The sequence below is a fragment of the Xyrauchen texanus genome, chromosome 2 (assembly GCF_025860055.1).
Source record: "Xyrauchen texanus isolate HMW12.3.18 chromosome 2, RBS_HiC_50CHRs, whole genome shotgun sequence".
NCBI classification, from domain to species: Eukaryota; Metazoa; Chordata; class Actinopteri; order Cypriniformes; family Catostomidae; genus Xyrauchen; species Xyrauchen texanus.
Window position 1 is genome coordinate 33,076,954 of NC_068277.1, and position 12,457 is coordinate 33,089,410.

The 12,457-nt window shown below is 40.1% G+C and overlaps 1 protein-coding gene across 3 annotated transcripts in view; it reads left to right on the forward strand.

The window, feature by feature from the left end:
* Nucleotides 1–12,457, forward strand: part of LOC127660099 (uncharacterized) — a 98,775-nt gene that overhangs the window by 69,277 nt on the left and 17,041 nt on the right. The gene's annotated exons all lie outside the window — the stretch shown is intronic.

The window sequence follows — 12,457 nt, forward strand, 5'->3', positions numbered from 1 at the left end:
TTATAACAAACTAGGCCTAATTGTAAATTTCCAATTTGGCATTATTAATACTTTGTAAAATAAGAAAAAAAGTGTGCCTGTGTGCTGTACACAGCTCCTTTGTTTTGTCGCGCTGATCACTTTAAGTATAGAAACGCTGAGATAGGGCAGCAAATGTCAAGATATCTCGCGGTCCGGATGGAACCAAGCTAAGGTCCGGACCTGGACCGCCATCCGCTATTTGGTGACTGCTGCTCTATCTCTTATATCTCTGTCTCAGTCTCAGCAGTCTCCGTTTTATTCACAAAGAGAATATCATTTATCAAATGATCATTGACATAAGCAGCAGTTCTCAATGTATTAGAATTAGCACGTATGTGCAACATATTGAGAGCTGCTGGGTACTGATCAGGTTATTGATATCTCCATCTGCTGAGGAATAAACTCTTTCCCCACACGCCTTCTGCTGTTTTCTTTCCTCCAATCTCTCTAGCTGAATGGCAAAATGGCAAATCGGTTAACACACAGATTGACCCTTCAATGTAAATGTGTTCCATTTGAATTAACTGGCAGAAGTATTCACCAGCCCTCACATGATAATAGTATAATGCATGATTTCCTGCAGTCAGGTCATAATGTATGTGTGTGAATTTGTGATTCATGAGTACGTCTGGTCAGTTGTCCTGAGTTTTCCCCAGGCCATCACTGTGCCGGAATTTTTAGTCCATCTGCATACTGGTTCACAAGGTCCAGTTAGCACCAGCGTGCCAAGTTTTAGCCTGTCCGCTCTCTTCTTTCCTTTGCCCTTTCTAGCGAGGGGCTTTGTAGTATTGTTGACAGATACCCTCCTGTCCCATCCCCCCCTTCCCTCTCTGCCTTCTACCCCTCCGCCCCCTCTTGTGAAGTTGCTGGGGCAGACCCATCTGGTATTTATTCTTGCATTTGTCTGTGAATAGGGAGGTGGGGAGAGGAGGAGAATGGGCGCCAGTTGCGCTCTCTCTCTCTCTCTATGTTACTTTGTCATTCTGAGAGAGAGAAAAGGATGACCGCCGCCACTCCGTGCACTGGTCATGGGACCTCCAGCGTTTTGGCCGAGCAGGAAAATGGGTATAGCCACGGAGAGGTAGGAGTTCAGAGGAGCATTCAGGAACATAACCCATGGTACTTTTAGTAGTGCTGCTCATGTTTTGCATGCACTAGAATTTTCATTTTGCTTTTGAATCTTTATAATAATGTTGTTTCCAGGGAACTATTTTACTTGTAATAGTTCTTTCCATGTGCTGTTTCTAATGAGCATATGTTGGTGTACATGTGTGATTGTACTTCACTAAGAGGCCAACTGAAATGATGGTGGAAGCACATTTGAGTGAAGTTCTTAGGTGTCTATGAGAGTTTCTAACTCTTCACTCATTCTCCACCCTTATTTTCTCTCTTGCTCGCACTCTCTCTTTGTACTCAATTTCTTCAATCCACTTTTCATTAAAGCCAGGACTGATAAAGTGTGTTGCTGAGGAATGCTCAGTCTGTGTTGTTGTGGGTGTGTTTAATAGAGTTTCCTCTCTGCATATGGTATTGACCAACATTTCTCACACAGCTCAGATTAGATTTTGTTGCCCTGGGCAAATGGCCTCATCAGGGGGTTTATGCCATCAATTATCTCAAAGTAACTCCACAATTTGTTAGGCAGATCGTTATGGATGTGGATTACTTAACAACGGTTTTGCCTCAGGAGTCTGTTCCTAAGACTGCTGATCTGTATTGTATATACTGTATGTTTCTAAATTGCAAATTTTATTTAAAGACGTATGTTGACTATTCAGAATCAGAATGAGCTTTATTGCCAAGAGTGCTCACGCACACAAGGATTTTTTTTTTCTTTTTTTGTTATAGGAGAAACAAGTGCACACGGACCATTACAGTGAGACACAGAATATAAAGCAAGTTAAGAGTATAAAAAAAGCATTAAAAAAAATATATGACATATAAAGACATATAACATAGAATGGTGCATGTGGTAATATATGTGCAAGGTAGGGGTGTGTACAAATATTAGTGAATTTACATTTGTGCATGAGATATTTGTTTTGCATTATTGCACTATGGGTAGTCCTGAAGGCAGTTTAATTGTTCATGTGGTAAATGGCATTTTGGGTAAAAATTGTTCTTGTGCCTGGATGTCCTGGTGCTGAGTGCTCCGTAGCACCGGCCAAAGGGCAACAGTAAAAAGGGTGTGTGGGGTCCAGAGTGATTCTACCTGCACATTTCCCTGCTCTGGAGATATACAGGTATTGCAGGGTGGCAGGGGGGCACCAATAATTCTTTCAGCAGTCCTGACTGTCTGTTGTAGTTTCCTTCTGTCTGATTTGGTGGCTGAATCAAACTAGACAGTTATAGATGTACACAGGACAGACTCAATGACTGCAGAGTAGATCTATGTAGAAGCAACTTAAGCTTCTTCAGCCTGTGAAGGAAGTACAACCTCTGCTGAGCCTTCTTCACAATGGAGTGAGTGTCCCACTTCAGGTCCATAGATGGTAGTGCCCAGGAACCTGAATGATTACTCTGGGGAGTGCGGGGGGGATTCAACCTCCCTTCTGTAAGCAGACTGAGCACCATTGCAGATAAGGTTGATGACCGTGGTGTCGTCTGCAAACTTCAGGAACTTGACAGAGGGGTCCTTTGTAGTGCAGCCATTCGTATACAGAAAGAAAGCATCCCTGAGGAGCACCAGTTCTAATAGTGAGGTTTCCGGATGTAAGTTTCCCCAGTCTCACTAGCTGCTCCCTATCTGTCAGAAAGCTGGTGATTCACCGACTGACTGGGTCAGTTTGGTTGAGAGAAGATCAGGCATGATGGTACTGAAGGCTGAACTGAAGTCCACAAATGGGATCCTTGCATAAGTCCCAGGGCTGTCGAGGTGTTGCAGGATATAATGCAATCCCATGTTGACAGCATCATCCACGGACCTGTTTGCTCCATAATCAAATTGAAGGGGTCTAGCAGGGGACCAGTGATGTCCTTCAGGTAGGCCAAAACCAGTCTCTCAAACGACTTCATGACCATGTGAGAGTGACTGGTCTGTATTCATTAAGTCCTGTAAAGACATGACCTGTTTAAAATTGATACAAGATTGTCAGGGAAAGTCAAAATGAAAGAGAAAGTCACATGTTTTGGGGGGCTTCTTGATTGAAAACACAATGCAGGTTTTGGAGTGAGTCCTGTTTGGAAAGAATGTACTAGGTGGCTGCTTTGTTAATGTTGGACCCCTGGATGGAAAACTCATTATCCAGACACTTACCTCTAGCATATGCCAATTCCAATGAAAGTGTGCGCGCATTTCTAGCTCTACATCCTAGAAATGTACACTCATACAAAACTAACTCATATTTCACATGTTATTTTACAAAAAGTAAAAAAAAATTAAAAGGTAACTATATTACGTATATCCTGGCATACCTAGGCATTTGTATACATTGGGACTGTTTTCTAGAGCAGCAGGGGTTGACATTTCCTCAGATGCGCACTTTGCTTTATAATTGCTCCTTCACATTCAGTTCTAGTGAAATCACAGATTAAAATGCATCCAGATGCACCCCATTATATGATATATATCCACTAGCAAAAACTTCTTATTGGTTTCAAAATAAAAGGTTAGTTAAGCAAGATTTGAATTCCCCAACTTATGACACTAAAAGTGAAAAAAAAAAAATGCATTTCTCCAGACAAATATTTCATGCTGTCTTATGAGGAGCTCAGCTCCCCTAAAGCCCAAAGTATACTTCGGTTTTGGCGCATGCGTACAGGGTGAGTGACGTGAAATTCGTCATCGGCAGAGTGCTCAAGCAATGAACACGTGCAGCACAGTTTTTCTAACCATGCATACTCTGAACATGCAGTATGCGCATACGGCAGGAATTATTTGCACAAATTAGTGAGTCCACAAGGTGGCAACACTCACTGTCTGGCTGTTGCTTTCACAAAGAAGTGCAAAATGATATAAAAGATGATGAACAATAGGAGACAAAGGTGGAAACAACAACAGTGGATGTACATGTTAAGAGTTCATGTTTGAGGAGGTCAGGAGAGTCTCCAAGACTATGAAGACATATTAATGGGTCTCAACTCCTAGAAAGAAATAGTCCTAGTATTTCATAGCAGTCATAGTGCGCATGCGCCAAATGTCTGTACAAGAAAAAAACCCTAGAATCACCCCTGGTCTCTACTAATATTTACTAATATGATATTCTCTCATCATGATGCTTGACTGGACCCGAGGCATTTGCCCCCCCCCACAACAGACCACCATCTCTGGATGGTTCCCCCCAAAAACATGAGACCTCAACTCCCTCTATACACCCCACTACACCCCCAACAGACAACAGGAGACATAATTCGGGGGGGGGGCAAAAGAGGCCCCATGCTCCGTTAATTAGGTGTTAAGTGATGCTGTCTTTTGTGATGCTTTGACTGTGGCCTCCTGTCTCTGGGTCCTTGCATCCTGCTCTGTTGTGGCAGAACCTGGGGTGAGCACCTGTGGATACAAAAGTAGCAGAGTAAAGGGGCTGGCAGTTTTCTGTTCACAGCTTGTTAATGCAGTATTGACTAATCACGGGTGAATTTGCACCTTGTGCTCATTAGCCACCTGGATAGCATGTGCTGGTTGTAAAAAATGCTTTAAAGGTGCTGTAAGCAATTTCAGCCAATCTATTCCACGACACTAAGCCTTTAAATTAGCCACGCCTCCTCTTTCCAAAACCCAGCACTCCAAAGATAACAAATGAGCTTTTTTGAGACAGACATGTGCAGAAACTAAACAGCAAAATAGTGCCTTCAACTGACAACTGTTATGAACAACATGGCTTAAAAATTGCAGGAAGCCTCAAAATGATTGACAGTTCGAAAGCGTCATTGTCCGCGGACACATTTTTATTTGCTGTTAACAGAGCCTAGAGCGGTCAAAGAGACAGGTGAGATATCTCATAATATCTTTCAGGGAGTAGGAAAATTTTTTGCGTTCCTTTCCATGAAAACAAAATCGCTTGCGGCACCTTTAATGCATCATAAGAGTCAAGGACTGGTATTTTTACTACTTGGTCATAAAAAAAACAATAATAAACGTTTTGGTTTTATTTTGTTAACTTATTTTAGTTTTGAAATGTTGGGTGCATCTAAAATAAAACCCTTGAATTCTAGCCAAGTAAAATTTCACCATCATTTTTGACCCTACACACTCTTTATCCCAAGTGAAAGTATAAACAAAGTCAGCAAAAAGACTGGTCTGATTTCTTCCTTTGTTGTATAATGTGTATTTCCTTGGGGCACATGCGTGACCTGATAAGGCCCAGTCCTTTTCGTGCGTGCGTGCGTGCGCGTGAGTGCGTGCATGTGTGTGTGTGAGTTAGAGAAAAACAAGTTTAAGTAACCACTCACACTGATCAGTATGGTGATTGTTTCTGATTAATGCCACTCTGATAGTTCTAATGCAGCCTGATTGGCTTGCATTGCAGACTCCATTTTCTCATCCCCCTCCTGGGTGCAGTTCAACCAAATTATACTTACTCAGACAGAGCACACACATACACAAACAACACACTCCTGTGATTTTTGTGCACACACACTACAATAAAGTGGTAGTCTACTGCTAGGCTGCCTTCAATTAACTTCAAAAGTACTTTTGAAAGGCATCATTCTTCCTAAATGGCTTCATCCTTGTCTGTTAACAAGCTGGTAACCTGAAATTTATACATTTAATTTACAATGCAAGTTGAAAATTTGTATCACTCCACTGATTTCTGTATGCAACTAACGTTTAGAAACTAGTCTCTGGTAGTTCTAAATTATAAACATTTTACATTTCTGTGTCTATGGAAGCACAGACTCACTCTTCTTGTCTTCAAAACACCAAGGCTATAAACACTATCTCCTGCTTGACTCATAAAATTGGACTAACGGGCAGACATGACGACTTTACAGCTCTCACGTGAACGCGCTGTCAACCCGGCCAGAGCAAAAACATGTAAGAGCCCCATAGTTCTCTCCGCTTTCCAAACAGTCGTGACCCCCAAGAAAGCCAGCCATACCCTCACTTTATCAGAAACAGACCTGTCTCAACAATTTGTTTGACATCTGTTCTATATATACGTTATCTTGTGCCTTATGAAGTATTAAAGCTTATGCAGCAGTTCAAGAGTGTCAGCATCATTAAGGGTATTTTTACCTGCATCTGAATTGGAGTTAAACCAGAGAGGAAATAGGAAATGTAGAGCTCACAAAGGCCCAATGCCTTCAGACAGGCCTTTAGTGGGATGAGACTGTTTCATAGCTTGTCACCACGTTATGTTATGACCTAAAGAAAGACAATGCTGGTCAATTAGCTTTGCCAGCTATTTTATAAGGCTGAACAGCATGGATATGGGTGTAACGATATACTCTGCTCACGATTCGATACGTATCACGGTACTGGGTTCACGATATGATACACATCACAATATTTTGAACAAAATTTAAAAAATGAAACAAATTCAAATAACAGATTTATTTCCAAAGCATTAACAATTTTCAATAACTAACTTTGTTGTATTTTAACCTTCTGTATGTAAATTAACAATTGACTAGGTGTCACTGAACAATAAAACTGAATTTTAACATGAAATTAGAATTAAGATTAAAAGCTGAAACCTAAGAGAAATTCTTAAAGCAGTAAAAGTGCAAAAATAAAAAACAAAATATTAAAACAAATATTGTTCCGTTCAAGTTCAACTCAATACAAACAGCTTGTGGGTTTGTTTAGGTTACTTACAGTTACAGTACACCAACATGCAAATGGAGTGACAAATGCAAATACACAGGTTCTCACACAATTATTAATGCATACATACCTGCTGTAACTGGTTCGATTTGTTCTCCAACCGGAGGAAAACCTCTTCGTGTTGTTCAGGGAGTAAGTGGGGCAACGATCAAAATCTGGGGTCCAAGGCAGTACTCCCTAGCAGATAATTCTGTTCCTCTGTGAATCTGCTTGAGAGGTTTTGCAGGATGGCTGTCTTCATGTTAGCTATAGTTGTAGAGTATTTCTCATCATGCTCTATTCGATCGTGGATTTCAAGGGCACAATGAGTGACAGGGTGGCGCTCTTTTCATTAGACAGGACAGTGGTGATTTATTATTTTTTTTTTTAGCGGTTTAAGGTTTACTATCTCTTCGGCATCACTGATGTCGGCGCTATCCAGAGTATCGAGATGACTGGCATTTTTGCGCACCTCTGTGCTCACGAGGGCTGACGTTATAGCCGCTTGATGCTCAAGATAGCGTTCCAGCATTTCCATTGAGCATGTAACAACATCCATGATAAGATTATGTGATGCGATCTCAAGCATCTTTTGAGCAGCAGCTGTTGCTGTGGCATTGCGGTGAAAGAAAGCCACGACTTTTCTCACATGACAAAGCAAGCGACTGACACGGAGCATGCAGTCCTGCTTGCGAAGCAATATTCAATGTGTGCAAAACCCTTAATATAAGGAGACAACCCAGCTACTCACTGCCACCTCCATAATAATTTCATGATTTACATGTAATGTTTACTGTGAAATGAGAAAATGAATTTTGTTGTAGTGGAATTTTATTGTAGTGTGTGTAAAGAGCTCAAGGGGCAGCATCTGTAACTGTTGGCAGTCTTCTGGGGTTGGAGAGGTCTATGTGTCGCGGTTCGGTCTTCAGGAAACATGACACAGGATCGTGGATGTTAGTATCGCGATTTTGGTTGCGGTTCGCTTATCGTTACAGCCCTAATGGGTATATGTTCCACCAGCAAGACCAGCACTAACTAGTATTAGCCAGCTTGGACCACCATGGAATTTCATGCTGGTTTAAGCTGGCTTTTAAGGGCAGCTGGTATCAAGAGTTAATGGTCTCTGTCCCTGTGGAGCAGCTGCCGTATGTCTGCTTTCTCCTATTCTACATATGCAACATGTTCATCTGTCAGCACAATCTTTATAATAATAAAGGAGGGGACCGCAAACACATCTGTCAAGGGTTGTGCATGCCATTGCTAAACTCTTCTTTCTTGAGCCCGATTTCATTGTCTTTGACATTCATGGAGCTTTGTAAGAAACAGACAATTTCCTCCACAGTAGACACGCATACTTGCAGTTGTCACCACAACAAAAGACCAAACAGAGCTGAATCACACACTGCTGCAACTTTCCTCATCAATCATACAACAGCATTAATTGACCACTGGGTTGTAGGTGCTGGATTTGATGTGCCATTATTTTACATTTAAAACCACAATTAGATTGAATCAGTCAAAATTAAGGACTAGTTATCGTACAGGTGCTGTCTCTCTCTTTCGCTCACTCTCTGTTTATCATGCTTGACTATACATGGTATTCCGATGATTTCACGTCAAGCGCCGTTGCCATAATGTGGGGAAAGATTGAAAAAGTGGGAGAAAGAGTATTGCTAAATACCACTTTATTATTTAAAGTTTGGTAAAAACTATTAAGTTTATATACTTTAAACTGGTTGTTTTGATTTTTAAATTGTAACCAGTTGTATAGTGCTATTATCTGACCAACAAGTGAAGAAATGGCAAGTAGGAAAGAAGGGATGTATAGTTAGCCTTGATGAATAGAAACAAAAACTTTAGCTACAATCGGTACAGATTTATTTATTAAAGGAACAAGGTATCTGTTGGCATTAATTGCAAAAAGGCAAAAAGTTAAACAGTTTAAAAAAATGTGAGTCTAATTGTGAAACTAATACCTGATTTGTGGCGATGCAGGATATGAAGGAGTGGAGAGACCTATGTCCCGCTCCATCCAACTTCTAAACCTGCCAACACACACACTCGTGTTGGTTTGATGTTTAATCATTCCATTGAAACTTTGACGGTACAGCTCAGATTTCAAAGCGTTTCACAATTCTACCTGTGAGCGACTGCTTGTAAGTCCTCATCTTGAAAATGCTGTTCGCAGACAAAAGAGCTTCCTCATTTAATAATAAAGTTATCTCCTTTGCTTTTAATTTCCTGAATCCACCAAGCTTGTAAAAGCTTTTTTTTTATTTTTTTTTATCCCCTTTTCTTCCATTTGGCATGCCCAATTCCCACTACCATCTGCGCATCTTATAAAGTGGCTCGCTGTGCATGACACCACAGAGACTCAGCATGTGGAGGCTCATGCTACACTCCACGATCCACACACAACTTACCATGTGCCCCCATTGAGAGCGAGAACCACTAATCACGACCTCGAGGAGGTTACCCCATGTGACTCCAACCTCCCTTGCAACCGGGCCAATTTTGTTGCTTTGGAGACATGGCTTGGGTCACTCAGCACACCCTGGACTCCAGGTGTGGTAGTTGGCGTCAATACTCATCCAGGGTGTTCTGAGTGACCCAAGCCATGTCTCCAAAGCAGAAAAATTGGCCCGGTTGCAAGGGAGGTTGGAGTCATATGGGGTAACCTCCTCGAGGTCGTGATTAGTGGTTCTCGCTCTCAATGGGGGCACATGGTAAGTTGTGTGTGGATCGTGGAGTGTAGCATGAGCCTCCATATATATCTATACACATATATACACATATACACACATATACACACGTACACATATATACATATACACACGTACATTTATATATACATATACACACGTACATTATGTATGTGTGTATATGTGTGTATAATATATATATATATATAATCACATTTTAGACTATTATAGCAACAGCAGAGGGTGCAGTAAACATTTTTGCAACTATCGTACATGATTCAAGAACTTGTTTTTTTCCTGTGATAGCTGTCTGTGGTTGGTCTTCCTACACTCTGCAGGATGTCTTCATTAAAAAGGGTCTTCCCGCTCTCTCTCTCTCTTTCTCATTTCCTGCCGTCTAGCAAATCAGTCTTTCCCCCTCTAATTAGCTCTTTCCCCTCTTTATTTGTTTCTCTCTCTTTCGCCAGATCCACTCATTCAAATCTTGCTTTCTGGTTCAGGAGGGTCCACAGCTGTCTCTCTTTTCTCCTTATGTTCTCCTCATTTTTCCTTCTTAATTTTCAGCCTCTTTCTGTACTCATTCTTTCTTTTCAGGAAGAGAGGTGATTCAACTATACTCTACAGTGCTAACATTTTTATCACAGCAAGGGCCCCTTTTTGTGGTTTTCTTTAAGAGGAAATAATGAAAATGGTTCTTTCAAGTTTAAAACGCTCCTTGTGATCCACTTAAACTGATCAAATATGAATTTATCAGAGTGTACAAAAGCTCAGTACAGGGCTAGATCTGTCTCCCCACCATTCTGTTTTGAGCACATCTAACCAACCAAACAATGATGCCATACTTTGCCCACAGTATTATGGACCTCACCAGATAGAGAGAGGGACTACCTTGGGCTATTGATCAAAGCATTGCTTGATTTCACTAAGGCAAAAACACAGCATGTTTTTTTGTCCAGCCCACAGGGGGTTAGTTTTGAGAGCTGGTTTGTGACTTAATCACCATAAACTGTTGGTGGTGTTTTACTGCAGGAACCCAGTTCTATTTGTGTTTCCTGTGTCTGTTTTACACATTAGGAGTTTAGCAGAATACGGTGGTAATAGACATTTGAAAGGACTCATTAAGTATATTAGGTACAATACATTTTCTGGACTCACTTGAGGACTGTGATTCAATAAAAAACAGCTTAATTATCAATATATTACAGGTTAAATACAATGTGCAATATTACCACATTTACTACAGAATATAATATTGAATCTTCTAGTTTGTAAAAGCAAACACAATGCAACAAACACACTTGGGTAATTGGCAAATAGCATGACCATTGTTTTTTTTTTACATCATAATTTTAGATAAAACTTTTTTTAATGCATGTAAGGTGCTGTGCATATTTTTCCAACCTTTTTTAATAATGTTTTTACAATTTTTAATAATTTCACTTAAGTGGCCCTGTGGTGTGTACCAAATATCCCATGTAGCCTCTTAGTTATTATGAGATCTTAGAACAGCATGCATAATAAGTATACAGGAATAACAAATACAATTTGAATTAGTTGTAGTATAGCATGTCAAACTACTGTCACTGCATGAAAATGCATGTTAACTAATATGTAAGTCTGGTGGACAAGTGAACTGGAGGATTTAGAAGCATAAATGTGAATCTACATATTTTTCTTAACATTTACATGAATTCTAAAATATATATATATATATATAGAAAAAGCCTTGAAATGGTTATTTTTTTAGCTTAAAATATTTTTTTTTGAGATGTTAACGGATATGTACAGGTTGCACATCATTGAAAACAATTAAAGCACTCATTGCTTGTAGTTAAGAGTAAAAAAATTTTTTAAAAAACTTAAAGCAACATCATAAAATATGACGTATGTGTGTAAAGTCTTGAGTTGTGATTTGAAGTAGAGTATACTAATGCACCATTTATCCACATTATTCTTGAGAAGTAACCATCCAACTTCCATCCAATCACTGGACTACTATCTTCATCTTTGTCTCACCCACCATTTTACATATTCATAACACTTTCATGACCTTTTTTATTATTATTATTTTTAAGTGTGAAGTGTGAACAATTGGTGTTGCACTAGGGTTGCTTCATGACACTTAAGTTGTATTTAACATCTAAACATTCTCGCTTGTCTATTAAATAAAGTCAAATCAAGCTTGATGGTATATATTTTTTTTTATTAAGACTTAAAATGCATTTTTTCCATTTGGTCATCAATTATGTTGCCTGTGTGTGTGTGTGTGTGAATATGTGTGTGTGTGTGTGTGTGTCTCTATCTCTGTGAATTTACTACTCGCTTCTAAATAGTGTGTCTTTTCGGTGTGGTCCACTGACCTCTGACTCCTGAGATAGACTTTAATATCTGGGTGCTGAAGGCTCCTACACAGGCATGTGGCCTCTGTGTCACCCTAACTTAAAATATAGAGAGAAACAGAGAAAGAGAGGGAAAGAGTGAGAGTATGTATGAGAAAGAGGTAAGAGATGTCACCATGTCACATAGCAGCAAAACAAAATAATAAAAAATGTGCGGAGGGGGAAAAAGGAGGTTTTGTATGGACAGAAAAGGAGAGAAGAGAAGTTTTGATCTTTTCTCCGGAATGTCTAAACACAAGCCTGTGATTGCATACAGCATTAGTGTGTGTATGTGTGTTTGTATGGGTGGAAGGGGGTTGTGTTTGATCTGTCTTGATCCCCTCTAAAATGTAACCACTCGTTTACCAGAACGATAAACACTCACATCCTCAGGAGTATTCTCTATGGCAACCTGCCCATTAGGATGCTAATGGAAAAAAGTATAAAAACAGACAGGCCAATTGATACGACAGCATCATGGAGTGCGAGATAAAGTTAGTAAGGCTGTCCTATGTAGCTTTATGGCAGGGTGCTTTCACACAAAGCTGAAACAGGACCTCCTGCTGCTGAGATGCATGTTAAAGCCTAAAGCCCTGGGTATACTTACAATT